The sequence below is a fragment of the Vicugna pacos genome, chromosome 27, assembly GCF_048564905.1.
Source record: "Vicugna pacos chromosome 27, VicPac4, whole genome shotgun sequence".
NCBI lineage: Eukaryota > Metazoa > Chordata > Mammalia > Artiodactyla > Camelidae > Vicugna > Vicugna pacos.
Window position 1 is genome coordinate 4,990,339 of NC_133013.1, and position 15,636 is coordinate 5,005,974.

Genomic DNA, 15,636 nt, shown 5'->3' on the forward strand with positions numbered 1-15,636 from the left:
GGGAATGGTGTTAGTTGAAGTGGTGGCTTTTGTTCATGGCTGATGGTCTAATGCTTAGAACAGAGCTTGGAACATAGTAAAGGCTACTCAGTATTTACCAAATAAATGCATAAAGTGACCATGCAAATCTCTTCCTGAGGAATAACTATTGTTAACACTTTAGTATATGTGGTAGATTGACATACTGGCCCCGGTCTCCACCCTTCTTGGCATGGACAGCTGGTCGCAGTGTCTTGACTTTGGACTGAGCTTTGGGACCTACTTTGGCCAAGGGCAGATGGCAGAAGCTATCGAGTGCCAGTTCCAAGATCAAGGATCCTGGGTGTTTCTGATTGGCTTTTGAGTTTCTTCCACCAGTTTGAGAACCACATGTCGTATTTAGCCTGCTGATCCAAGACCAGGAAGATGAGGAACACATGGGACAGACTAGAGCATGGCTTATGTGGTCAGGCAGAGCTGCTCTGGGACCCAGAGAGTCATCCTAATAAGAACTGGTTGTCCAGGTGCACTGCGTTTATTACACAACAGAATTGTCACAATCAATATCTAACCACTGCCGGAGGCAGTTTTCCCGTGATTTCATCATGCGCCTACAGAATCGATCACCTTATGCATTGTCTTTTTATATCCTCCAATATGCCAATACCTATACACCAGCTGTATTTTTTTTTAATGGCTACATAGTAATCTACAGGATGGATGTAACGCAATTTATTTATCCAAACCCTGTTGACGAATATTCAGCTTCCAGTCTTTCCTCAAATCAACAGTGCTGCAGCAAATATTTTTATATGTACATCACAGTTCATATAGGGGAATATTTAAGATAGAGTCCTAGTGTAAAGTTCATGAATTAAAATTTAAAATAGATACACTTTTTAAACTTTGACAAAAGCACCTAGTTTTTCTGAATGACTAGATAGAACTTTAGATTCCCACCAAAGATGAGTGAGAGCATCCATTACTCTGCACCCTTTAAGTTGTTAATTTCAACATAATAGAGGAGGGGAAAAAAGCCTTATTATGGTCTTAGTTGGCTATGTCTTGATTAACACCTTTTCACACGTTCATTGGCTATGTTTCAGCCTTCTGTGAGAGTCATGTTCACAGTCTAAATTTTTCTATTGAAACGTTTTCCTTTCTTACTAGTTTTTAGACCTCTTTATATAGTCTAGATATTAATGCTTTGTGGATTACATATTGCAATATCTTCCACCAGTCTATTACTTGCCTTTTAACTTTTGGTGATTTTTTTTTCTAAAGAAGATTTCAGATTTCATGAAGGTAAACATTTCATTAGATTTATTCATGGATTCAGAGTTTTACACTTTGCTTAGAAATACTTCTATGCCACTCCAATACAATGAAGCACCACCCTATATTTTTTTCTATTACGTATATGATTTTGATTTTTATTTGGCCTTTGCAACACCTCAGTATTACAAAAACACTCTAATATTTTTCTAAGTTTACAGCTCCTCTTTTAATTAGAAGTTTATTGTTTTTATAATGTAAGGGAACATTTTTTTCCATAAGGAAGTTATTTTTTAAATGTGCTATTTATTTACCACTGACTTGAAACATTTTTTTTAAATTTTTCATAAACTACTATCCTATCAATATAAAAATATATTTGTTTTTTAAAATTTAATACATTTTCCATTGTGGTTTAAAAACCACAAAATTTACTATTTTAACCATTTTTACTACTCTTTCAGTTGTGTTTTTTAAACTTCATTTGTTTGGATTTTGTTCCTTTGTGGGTTAAAACTGATAATTTATAGTGTCTTCAAAAAGTGTCCATTTTTCCCAGATATTTAAATGTGTTAGTATAATTTTATAGAATATCTTCCTGTATTGTCAGTATTCTCTCTCTCCCCCTGCTCAGTCTCTCTCTATCTATCCAAAGCATATGACGTTTTTTCACAGAACTAGGACAAATACTTCTAAAATTTGTATGGGAACACAAAAGACCCTGAATAGCCAAAACAGTCTTGAGAAAGAATAGAGCAGGAGGTATCACACTTTCTGACTTCAGACTGTACTATAAAGCTGTGGTACTGCAAACAGTATGGTACTGGCACAAAAACAGACACATAGACCATGGACCCAGAGATGAACTCACACTTGTATGGTCAATTAATCTACCCCAAAGAAGGCAAGAATATACAATGGGGGGGGGAAGATAGCCTCTTCAATAAATGCCATTGGTATTTTGATAAGGATTGCACTGAATCTGTAGATTGCCAGATAAAGGAAGCTTTAAGTATCTTGAAGCCAAGCTTAGTCCTGGCTCCCCATCATCTCAGCCACCAGAGACTCATTGATTTGCTTGTCACTTTCCTAGCTCAAGACAACAGGTTCTGGACTGAGCCCCTGAGTTAAGACCTAGGATCTCACATGGCTAGTGAGCCACTGCTCTGAAGCAAGAGCTGGGGACCTACAAGAGCCCCACCTCCACCTCTATTCTACATGCTTGTCTTGATGCTGTCTTGAAGGCCAGAGCAATGATGCTACTTGTAGAAACCAGTGCTTCTGGGCATGCAGAGGAATGCTTCCCTGTGTAAGGAAGTAGAGCTAAGCACAGGGGAGGGGGACCAAGCCCTAATTCTTGGGCACAGTGCAACTGAGGAAGGTGAGACATGGAGAAGGGATTTTTAGAACTAGAGGACAGCGTGAGTGTCTCAGAATCCTAGGGCAGAAGAACAGTACATAACGGGAAAGAGAAAGACATGAGAGCTCCAAGGCAAAAGAGAGTGTTTTTTTAAAAAATTGAAGTGTAGTTGATTTACAATATTGTGTTAATTTCAAGTGTGCAGCAAAGTGATTCAGATATATATACACATATATGTATATATATATATATATATCAGATTATTTTCTACTATAGGTTATTACATGATATTGAATATTGTTCCCTGTGTTTTACAGTAAATCCTTATTGTTTATCTATTTTGTATACAGTAGTGTGCATCTGTTAATCCCAAACTCCTAATTTATCCCTCCCCTGCCTTCCACTTTAGTAACCATAGTTTGTTTTCTATGTCTGAGTCTGTTTCTGTTTCTGAAGTAAATAGATATATTTATATTATTTTTTTAGATTACACATATAAGTGATATCATAAAAAATTTGTTCCTTCTCTGTCTGATTTACTGCAGTTACTCTGTTAATCTCTAGGTCCATCCATGTTGCTGCAAATGGCAATATTTCATTCCTTTTATGGCTGAGTAATATTCCATTGTACATATATACCACATCTTCTTTATCCAATCATCTGTCAATGGACACAGGCTGTGTCCATGTCTTGGCTATTGTAAATAGTGCTGCCATGAATACTTAGGGGCAATGTATCTTTTTGAATGAGAGTTTTCATCTTTTCCAAATACATGACCAGGAGTGGGATTGCTGGATTATATGGAAGCTCCATTTTTATTTAGGTTTTGTCTTTTTTTAAGGAACCTCCATAGTGAAGGCAAAAAAGAGTTCTTAACTGTGCCCAGGACTAGCTCTTCCCCATCTCTTTCCTAAACATCAAGATATCACTTAATGGTAGTCACATTTCCTGGACTCAACACACAGCATCTATATTTTCTGTGATTAAGCAGGGATGATAACTTGTTTAATTAAAAGACAAAACTAAGGCATCCTCTGGCCAGTCTCAGGCAGCAGTCACAATATATTACTTTAGGCTGGTAATAGTTATGTGTGAATTTTTCCCACACTTATGAGGAAGTGGGGAAGAAAGGGGTGCAGTAAAAGTGTAAGAAGAGAGGCTGGGGGAAATCTTGATAATCAGATTTGCCTTGGAGCCCCCTACTTGCCTCAGTCATTTTAAATCACAAATTATCCATCAGAAACTTGGAGACTCTTAACTTTCTACTTCAATTTTTGGTTGTATTTTACCTTAGATAATTTTCTCAAATTGGATAACCTGGAGACTCATTTATTTGCTTGTCACTTTTCCATTAGAAGGTTGAATCCATTTCTGTTTTCATTATTGGTACACAGAGGCTGGTCCAAAATTGCCTTCACCCAAATCCCCCATGGATGAACATACAGCATTTTAATAAGCTGGCTCTTTGCTTTGGGAAGAATTTATAACGGGTAAAATAAATCTCCTTATCTTTGAAGCAATACCTCACTTGTGACAGCAGACACACACAATCATAAAGGTTGGGAGGTTAGCTTGAATGTGAGGCCAGTGCACGCAATAATCCAGGATCCCTTCTTTAAAAGTTCAGTACTGAGGCTGTTATGCAGCATTTTATTAGATGGTAAAGAGCTCCCTTTGTTCAAATATTATACTCCATGAACTTCTAAGTTGTCAAAGTTCTCCCTAAACAATGCGCACCTTTGGCCATCATTAACAAAGATGCAGCTAAGCTGAGAAAATCCAATGATTCCCTTTCACAGAGATCATAGGGAGGACAAGTACTGCAACAGAAAAGAACAAATCTGACTCCATACTAGATCTGTTCCTTTGGCTTTAACATGGTGTCTTGTTTTCTAGGCTCAGTCTTGCTGGCTCTGCACCTTTTTAAAAAGAATGTTGCCTTTTGCCTGAAATATATAGGAGAGCCTATTCTCAAGGCTCTTACCTTTAAGGATGTTAACAGTTTTGCACTCCTATAAAGATAACAAGTTTTGCAGAAGAGAAAATAACATTTGTTATGTTGGAGATTTATAGGGACACCATGATCTAACCCAGGTGGACAGCTGCAAGAACAGAGGATTCCAACAACAAAGAATTCCTACACCAAGAAGTTGCAACAACCAAGCATACCCCACCTCCCCTTTTTAGTATAAAAGGAGCTTGAATTCTGACTTGGGGAAGATGGTTCTCCAAGGACATTAGCCTGCCATCTTCTCCGTCTGCTGGCTTTCTGAATAAGGTTGCTATTCCTTGTCCCAACACCTCGTCTCCTGATTTATTGGCCTGTCGTGTGGCGAGCAGAAAGAATTTGGATTCAGTAACAATACTTGGCACAATCTGCTGACCTCACCAATAAATGACACTGTCTGCAGAACCTGGGGCCTGGATCCTTTCACACTGTGAAATGGAAAGCTGCAGATTTTAAACGGAGACACGTGAACACTGGTGAAAACTCTAACATCACTTAAGAACTGATCCCCCGAGTAATATTTGTAGCTATTGTTTCTCTTCTATTCAGAGCATGCCCTTCCAGTAAAGGCACGCTGAACTGGACATCTGAGCTCTTTCAAGAAATCAGCTTGCAGTAAGCCTGAGTGAACTGCAGAGTCAGAGCCCAGAGTGATAACTGTTCTGTTATCATCTATGATAGGCGGTGAATCATCACTTATGCGTCCCGTTTGTAACGTGAAAAATACTACAGTCACACAGAGTAACAGGAGGCTTAGTAAATTTATAAATCCAAAGAAAGCAGGGGCCTTCAGGATAAATCTGCCAAAGGCCACCAGATGTCCAGTCACCTGGTCCAGATATGCTCTCCCCCAGCTGATATCACGTTTCATTGCTCCATTTTTCAATATTCTAAACAGTAACAAACCTCCATCAAGTCTGCGTGACCGTCTCAGGAGAATTCATACTGCTCATCTACTTCTGATTTGGAATATTTCTCAGCGGTCAGTCAATCCTATATCCTGGAAAGTGCTGTTAGACAGATGGTAATACAGATGTTGTAGTGACCACTCTGGATTTCTTTCTAGCAAATGCACACGCTAGACTCTAGGCCTCTCCAAATATCCCCTCCCACAGCACGGAATCCACCTCTCACTGCTTCTCTCAAATCAGAACCCAGACTGAGCCAAACTTCTTCACCTGATCAACTCTGCTTAAAGAACCAGAAAGCGGTGAAGAATCATGTGGCATTTTCTAGTGGCATGGCCCACCATGATGAGCCTCTATCACACACAGACTTGTCCTCCCAAAAGAAAGGCCACTGCTATAATAGGGAACGAACAAATCTGACTCCATATGAGATCTGTTCCTTTGGCTCTAACCCTGTGCTCTGTTTTCCCAGGTTTAGTCATGCTAGTTCTGCACCTTTTGTAAAAGAATGTTGCCTAGAGCCTGAAATATACATGGTAGCCTATTCTCAAGGCTCTGACCTTTGAAGATATAACACTTTTCCATTTATATAGAGATAAAAAGTTGCAACAGGGAGTAAAATTTTTCTTGTTAGAGGTTTACAGGGACATTATGACCTGACCTATGTGGACAGCTGCAAGAACAAAGGATTCTAACACCAAACTCTGACAGTTTGCAACAACTAACTGCTTTTTAGTATAAAAGGAGCCTGAATTCTGACTTGGGGAAGATGATGCTCCAGGACATTAGTCTGCCATCTTCTCAGTCTGTCGCTTTGTCAAATAAAGTTGTTATTCCTTGCTGCAACATTTCAGTCTTCTGACTTACTGGCTTGTCATGCAGGGAGCAGTACAAGCCTGGACTCAGTAACGATGCTACAATCTAGAGAAACTGTTACCCCTTTCACTTAGGTGTCTTCCTTTTCTGTCCCGTTGCATCAAATCAGCTTCTGGGAATGTTAAAAATTGGATCTGTGGTCTTTACCTCAGATCTGTTAAATTAAAAGAACGGAGCTCAGGAACTTTTCCTTTTTAATGTTTCCAGATAGTTTACATATTGTACTTTGAGAATCATTTGGGGTCGGTTTTCACTAAGACTCACTTCTGCCCCAATGTTCTGTGGCTCTGGTAACATTCAAAGATGTAAGCGTGTACCACAAAGGAGCACCCTGCAACCATTGGCCACCCCATCCTCAAACCATCGCCACGACTGTGCTCAGGAGAACACACAGGGCAGAACGGGATTGGGAAAGACATGAAGACTGAACATCACGGATGTGGCATCAAGTTCAGTGCCTTCACATCTGACACTGCAGTCTTAGTTACAGCACTTAACCTCTCTAAATTCAGGTTCTCTACCTGCAAAAGGAGACTGACGACAGAAAAATAGAAATGCTTCCCAGATTGCAAGAAGATTAAATGAACTGATGAAAGTACAGGATCTTGTACATGATGATGCTCAATTGATACTGGAATTTACTCAGTTAATGAACTACTAGTTTCCTTTCCAATTTCCCATCTGGAAAGTGATGCTGACAGCACCCTCTGGCTTGTGGGTTATTTTGAAGATCACATTAAGAGACGAGATGGGACCTGGGGCCTGGGACCCTGTGCTGTTGTGCCGACACCTGGACTAACATCTCCTGGAGCAACAGAATAAAAGGAAACTATAAGGAACTAAAAATAACTGCATGCATATGCAGCTCAGTTCAGGCAAGTTATGAACAATAAGATATAAAAAGATCAAAACCTAACAACCTAACTGCCACCTATGAGCTGTCCAGAGCAAAAGCAGGGTACTGCACACGATCCTTGCACACAGCACCACTAGCAGGTGGGCAGACCATTTAAGCCACTCCTGTGGCCCACCAGTCGTCCCCTACTCTCACCCCATTTAAGGAACCAGCTCACCTCCCCCCATCAGGAAGTGGACAAGGGAGCATGTTACTTATTCCCCCTCCCTCGTGCTGCGACACAAGTACCAAGAAACCCTTGCCTGAATTTCTCATCTGGTCTCTTATCAATTTCTATTAATTAAGGAGACCAAGAACCCTGGTTGGTAACAGATGTAAGTGAGAGATATTCTCTACAGATACCATTGTGAAGAGTGGGGACCCTGAATTCCTTCCCCTGCCTTGAAGGAGGAAGCGACAAGGTGACGAGGGAATCTGAGAGATGAGTTACATGGCTGGCTGAAAAATGGACCTAAGATGCCCACGTCCTTATCCCTGGAATCTGTAAATATGTTACTTGACAGATGTGATTAAGTTAAGGACTTTGAGATGGGGAGATTATTTTGGATTATCCAGGTGGGCCCTAAATGTAATATAATTGTCCTTGTAAAAGAGATACAGAAGGAGATTTGGCTATGAAGGGAAAGGGGCAATGTGACAAAGAAGCAGGAGGAGGAAGTGCCATGTGCTACAAGGAAGGGGCCATGATCCAGAAACTAAAAAAGGCAAGGAGACAGCGTCTCCCTTAGGGCCTCCGGAAAGACCTATCCTTTTTCTTCAAAACTATCATTTTTCTTTTTAAAATGTCTTCTTTGCTTTTGGTTTCTTGATATTCAAAGATGATGTTTTAGTGAGTTAAACATTCTAGATGCATTCATCTTTGAAAGAGAGATGGTTTCAAATCTGTAATTGCCATGAATATTTAAATTGTCTCAAATTATTGTATGGGTTTGATTTTGTTTGATATAAATGAATTTGTTTACTGAATTAAATATTCACTTGATAAGTAAGTATAAATCTAAAACAAAAAAACCCAACCAACAACCTCGATGTTGTCCCCACGAGACTCATTTCAGAGTTCTGACCGCCAGAACTATAAGGGGATACATTTCTCTTGTTTTAAGCCACCAAATTGATAGTATTTTGTTACATCAGCCCTAGGAAACTAATACAGGAGGATTTTTAAATGAAAATATTTCTAAGAAAATAAGGGCAGTATTTTAATAATTTATAGAGGAGAAGTAGCTGAAACTCTTAATAAGATGGTTTGAACTCATATACATTTATCTGCTAGCACTGACAGGGCATCCACTAAGCACCCGGCACAGGGCAGCCTAGTGTCAGACTGACACAGTCTACAGCTGTGTGTATCCCTGTTCCCTTTGTGCCTCCCCCCGCCACACACACACACCACCGGAATCATCTCTTGGAAGGATGCTAAATGCAGATCTAGGATAGAGACAGACTGGCACAATTTCCCCAGAACCGGGTTGCAGTGTCTCCAGAATCAGCTTCCTGGAATCTTTTCAGCCTTTGAGTTTCTCAGATCCCCTCCAGGGATCCCGTCCCCATAGAGTCTGCCCAGGTCAGGAGACCCAACAGGAAGGGTAGAATTTTTTCCCTCCCCATTCCTACCAATTTTCTCTGCTAGCTGTCTCCATTTTATTTGTTTCCTTTTTGTCCCATTTTTTACATCCTCATTCTCTCTGCCAGAATCTTATTGCCGACTGATTGTAAAGCTTGGTTCTGTAGTTAAAACAAAACCCATGTAGCCAATGCACAGAGGCCCCTGAGCTAAGAATAGGATGATCGTATAATTTATCATCCACACAGGGCACTTCTGCATTCAAAGCAGCACTGAGACTGGGGATCTGCTGGAGCTGCCAAGTTCCAGCAGCAGACAGTGGCACAGCCATCCAAAGTGGGACTGCAGCAGGAGGGTCCTCCATCAGCCAGGCCCCCCTCTTCCCTTGTCCTCATTGACATGACAGGCTTGTGGCTGTCTTGAGTTTCTAGGAGAGCCCTTCAGAAGCCTCGAGGGCTGAGCAGAGTCGCCTGGGATGGAGAAGAGAACACCGGTTTCTTCACTCTGTTTCTCCAAGGACATCACCTGAACCAGAGCCAGTTGCTTTCCTAGGCAGGGAACGTGACTCTATAGACCAGCGGGTAGCCCAGCCTCCTGGGTGCTGGTCCAGATTGTAGTCTCTCGCTGTGTAATAGAAAAGAACAAATCTGAATCCATATTAGATCTGTTCCTTTGGCTTTAACTCTGTGCTCTGGTTCTGGGCTGGTTCTGCACCTCTTGTGAAAGAATGTTGCCTAGAGCCTGAAATATACAGAAGAGCCAATTCTCAAGGCTCTGACCTTTAAGGGTACAACATTTTTCCATTTATAGAAAGATAAAAAGTTGCAAAACAGAAAATTACACTTGTCTTGTTGAAAGTTTATAGGAACACCATGACCTGACCTACATGGACAGCTGCAAGGACAAAGGATTCTGACACCAAGAAGTTTGCAACAACAACGACACCCCTTCCCTTTTGTAGTGTAAAAGGAGCCTGAATTCTGATGTGGGGAAGATGGTTCTCCATGACATTAGTTTGCCATCTCCTCGGTCTGTCAGCTTTCCAAATAAAGTCACTATTCCTTGCCCCAACACCTTATCTTCCAGTGTGCTGTCCTCTGGTGCAGCGAGCAGAACAAGTTTGGACTCAGTAACACCTAGTAGAATCATCAGGTTAATGAATGGGGAAAATATGATTTCCACTTGCATGAAGTTACTCCTCGTGTCCTTCAGACACCATTTTAAAAAATGCAAGGATGTTCTTAGCCCAGAGGTTAAAATCCTATGTTTCAAAGCTAGGGTTTAGAAGGGATGGTGTAGTTCAGTGGTGAGTGTGTGCTTAGCATGAATGGGGTCCTGAGTTCAATCCCCAGTATTTCCATTAAAAAATAACTAAATGTAAATAAATATTAAATAAACCTAATTGCTTACTCCCTCAAAAAAAAAACACAAAGGAAAAATGTACAAGACTGACACACAAAAAAATCTAGAAAATATTGAAAAAATTTTTAGGAAAAACAAATAGAGTGATATACTGTGTTTATAGATTAAAGGATTAAATATTGTAAAAATGTCAGTTCTCCCCAAATTGATCTGTATTTTCAATACAACAACAACAACAAAACCAATCAAAAATCATACTATCATGGAGTTGGTGGCCAGATGGGGGTGGAATAAGTAAGCTGTTTTACATGTTTCAAATGCTCTCATGGAAATTAGCCCATGAATGGTATCCTAAATCTCTATATTGTAACTGGAAATGTCCTCCAACTGAAGACCCCCAGCAACACGCCTGCTGTTGAACAAGTTGGGCTTATTATTCACTAGAGTTAGGAAGACCACATCCAAGGCCCCTGTGGGGAGCTGGGGGCGTCTCAGTAAGAGGGAGTCAGAAAGGACCCATTGCAGGACTCAGGCTTGTGTTGGGTGATTTGGGGAGAGGGTTCTAGGAAGCAGGGATGCTGTGATGCTGTCAGGAAGAGGGTAATCCTGTACTTGGACGTCTTCATAAACTGCATCTGGAAGAAAGGCAGACTCGACCAGAACAGTAGCCTTCTTTGTAAAGGAGCAGCACCCTCTCCCTCTACTGGGGACAAGGGTGTGTTTGGCCCATTTTGTGGCTTCCTGCTTTGTTCGTGTTCAGACGTGACGACACAGCAATCTGACTCTCGTCCTGATCCATCACCCTCGCCAGGTGGCCTTGCCTGGTGATGCTCTGTGAGGTTGTCAGGAAGCATCCAGCCGTGAGTGCTGGACCAGCTCCTGCAGGTCAGGGGCAACTCTTCTCTTTCTCATAATGAAGCAGTAATAGCCACTGCAAAATATGACCAAGTTTAGCACTTGCTTTGTTCTTTTTTACAAAGGGATTATCATTAAATAACGTCTCATCATATTGTTTTCTTTAGATAAACACTGGAATACAGTCCTTAATGGGGTAGAGATGCTATTTCAAATCATGGGCTGCATAAACGAAAAGTAATCAAAAGGCCTGGGGCTAAAGACAATCTCATCTTGCAATATACAAAGATGCAATGTCTGTCTGCAACTTTGAACCAAACCCCAGGAGACCACTGTGTGTGTCCTCATCAGGCCAGGCACCTCCCTCCCCACAACATGCCTTCCTCACAGCAGGCAGTTCCCTCACTTACGCTGCCCTTCCACCCACAGCCCCATGGATGTCTCTCCAACACCCTGACCTTTCGTCTACTCTGGAGAGTTTCCCAACAGCCCCTGCCAGTGTGTCCTCCCATCTCAAGGACAGTCGAGGATAAAGATGTAAAAGCTGCCTTCATCTCATGCTGGTCCATCCTGGCAGGATGGGGAGACCCCTGCCTGCTGCTCTAAGCACAGCCAGAAATCTAGAATAACACAAGTAGCAATCAGAGGACTCCAAAATCTGATCAGAGGGTGGAGGGCTAGTTTGAGAGCCTAGTGAAGGGAGGGACAGTGGCAGAGACACTTGTGTTCCCCTTGCCCAACAGTAGGGGGACTCCAGCCCAGTATCTGAAGGCAGCCAGGTGGGCTCCTTCCCCCTCTGGTGGCACAAGGTCCCTCTGACAGCCCAGGCCAGCCCGACGCCACTAGCAAAGGGATGGATCTGACCCCCCACAATGGCACTGGTCATTTATGCCAGTGGAGACATTGTTTCCTCACAAGCTGAGACCTCCCTCCTTACCCAGGGATACCAGGGCGTGGGCAGCCACGCCCGGAGATCTCTTTGTCCCACCTGATGAGAGAACCTCAGCACCTGGGCCTGAGAGAGCCCCTTCCTCCCCTCAGGCAGCCTCAGCAGGGGCAACAGGGACCCCGAGACACCAGGCAAACCAAGCAGGAGAACAGAACGCGGCAAAGACTTGGAAAACTACGCCGTCATTGGAACCACAACCCACAGACTAGGCCAAGACCACAGGCCAAACAGGAGACTGCCTGCTGTTCGAGAAGATTCAGAGAGGACCCAGAGTCCCCGTCACGACAGACAAAATGTCCACGATGGGGAAAACCACCAGCTGTACCAGGAACTAGGACAACCACAGCTCGACTGAGTAGGATGTTGAAATTATCTGACCCACCAGGCCTTTAAAGCAGTCCTGTGGAAAACGCTTCAACAATGACAAATCCTCTTGAAATAAATGAAACTCACAGAGACCCTGGTCCTTTCCCTCTGCCCCAGACTGGCAGCCACTTTTTAGAGATGCTGCTTGTGTTACACCTTATTTTTTATTTTTCTTGTCTGTACGAGGTCTTTTCTTTGTTGTCACGGCCAGTGATAAAAGAAACGTTCACATCTGGGGACACAGAGAAGTCAATTCTGGCTTATACATGAGTTAACTTGAATTTGATGCTCACTGGAACAGTCCATTTGCTGCCGATTGAACATACATTGTACATCCACTGTCTTTAAAGAAAAGGACACACTGACCAGAAGTAAAGACTGTCCATGTTAAAAATACAGGTTAAATGCCCATCTTCCTGGGACACCAGTGCTGGTCCTCCTTGGATGCAAAGTCCCAGGTGCCAAGGCTGGGTGTGTACGTGCTGGGCTGTTTTTTTTTTTTTCTGCAAACTTGAAGAAATGTATCCCTGACTTACTTGTTTAATGTTCTTTGTTCTGACAAGATATAAAATTGTGCTGAAACCACGCTTCTCCGGAGCAGTTTCTCAGAGGACTTCTGGGCTAGTCCTCCATTTGGCTCAAATAAAACTCTTTCCTATTCTTTCTCTTGATTGTTTATTGATTATTTGCATCGACCTTGGTTCGGGACATCTCAGCATCTGCATCCTACAAAGAGGAGTGATGGCCATGGCTTTTGGTCAGGTTTGGGCGGGGGGACAGGGAAATCCCCTCCCTCCTCCAGACACTGACACATTTAAGGGAAGCAGAGCAGTGAGGATCCAGCACACGTGTGGGAAAGGGTTCCCCCCATGCAAGCAGGACAGTCGTCCTCGCCTGGGTCTCTCTAGGACCCCCACTGCCCACCCCTGAGGGCCAGCACCATTGCCTCCCGTTCTCTCCCCAGTGAAGAGGGTGGGGAACAGGAGCCAGAGCCGAGAGGGAGTAGGGGACACATCCTCAGTTGAGCCAGTCAGATCTCGGGCATCACATGCAGTCAAGGAAGATGGAGGAGTTGGGAGGTGGGGGTGGGTGACCCTCCCCTGGGTGCCAGGGTTCTGGGGCTGGTGGTCAGCCTCATTTCACACAGCCACAAACCTTCTGAGCACCTGCTTTGTTCACCAGCTGTCCCACCTGAGAGGGGCCTGGGCTAGATGACAAACTTCTCTTCTATCTCTTTCCCCTTCTCTCCCTCTGGCTCTCTCTCTATCTTACACCCTGGGGAGGGGTGGGGGGTCTCTTGATCTCCTGCTAGCCTTTGGAGGAGGACTCACTTGCAAAGCTTTGCAGTTAAGGGCACCTTTCAGGAGCTTCTGGACCTGGAGTGGGGGATGTCCATCACGCTTCTCAGTCACTGGCCACTCTTCACCTGTCTGACCATTCTTCATCTGAAAGCTTCCATGTGCACGTTTCTGGGGTGGTGTCTGCCCTCCATCTGCACCAGCTGTGTGAGGGGGCTATGCAGGGTTGGGAAAACATTCATTTGGAAGATGAAAAGAGGAGTTATATATCACACTGTCCTGGAAAATGCCTCAAAATCCTCCTTTGACTTTTTTTTCTAGGTCCCTCTGTCTCGGGTATTGATCAGAGGTTATTCATTCATTGATCAAGTCTCATTAGCTGTGATCTTCTGTCCCTTATCTGGCCCACAAATCCCACCTCTAATTCACCTTAAAATTGGGGGGAATTCAGCTCACTCCTTCAGACTTGTTCAGCCTCCCAGCATAGTTCTCAACAAATGCTCTCTGGGGTGGACAGGGAATGAATACATGGTATTCCTCAATTCCTTCTTCAAGAATCTAAAGATAAATTGAATTATACCACTCTTCTGTTTACAAACTTCAGTGCCCCCTCCCTCATTGCTCTTAGAAAAAACAGTTGGAAATCTGGACACAGTGACCCCCACTGCCAGCATCACCCCAGCCCTCCCAGCTCCTTGCCACAGCCTGACTCCTTGTCTGGTGCCACTGATGGATGAGACCCACCACCATGTTGCTGCCCTCTCCCTTCCTAGTCCTCCCCCTGGGTAACTTCTTTTTTTTTTTTAATTGAAGTACAGTTGGTTTACAATGCTGTGTTAACTTCTGGTGTACAACAGCATAGTGATTCAGTTGTACATATATATATTCCTTTCATTTTCTTTTTCATTGTAGACTATTATAAGGTATTGAATATAGTTCCCTGCGCTATGCAGTAGGACCTTGTTGTGTATCTGTTTTATACATAGTAGTTTGTATCTGCAAATCTGGAGCTCTCAATTTATCCCTCCCCCTCCATCCTTCCCCTGCCCATAACTGTAAGTTTTCTAATTCTGTGAGTCTGTTTCTGTTTTGTAAGTAAGTTCATTTTTTTGAAAAAATGAAAGTTAAAACAATTTGTCATTTTTTTTAGATTCCACATATAAGTGATATCATATGATATCTGTCTTTGTCTGACTTACTTCACTTAGTATGATCATCTCTAGGTCCATCTATGTTGCTGCAAATGGTATTATTTTATTCTTTTTTATGCTGAGTAGTATTCCATTGTATAAATGTACCACAGCTTCTTTATCCAGTCATCAGTCGATGGACATTTGGGTTGTTTCCATGTCTTGGTTGGTGTAAATAGTGCTGCTGTGAACACTAAGATGCATGTGACTTTTTGAAGTAGAGTCTTCTGCAGATATATGCCCAGGAGTGGGATTGCTGGACCATAGGGTAAGTCTAGTTTTATTTTTTAAAGGAATCTCCATCCTGTTTTCCATAATGGCTGCACCAAACTATGTTCCTGCTAACAGTGTAGGAGGGCTCCCTTTCCTCCACACCTTCTCCCTGCTGGGTAACTTCTAATCATGCTCTCACTGCCTGCTGCATATGGTTGCCTCTGGGGAGACTGGCCTGACCCCATCCCCCTACACCCAGGTCTTCACCCCATCACATTCATGCTGTCCCATTCCTGTCTGTGTCCGTTTTTTTGTTTATTACTCTGTCCATCAGACCTCCAGCTCCCTGTAGATAAGCTACCCACCTTCCATCTGGGAACATGCAGAACCCCTAGGAGGCATTCAACAGAAAGCTGTTCTGGGCAAGATCTCTGCTGGTTTCTATGTGTAACAGCCCCTTCCTAGGGACTCCACCAGATTCTTCCAGGACTCGCTGCCAAAGTCCCTCTCTTCATT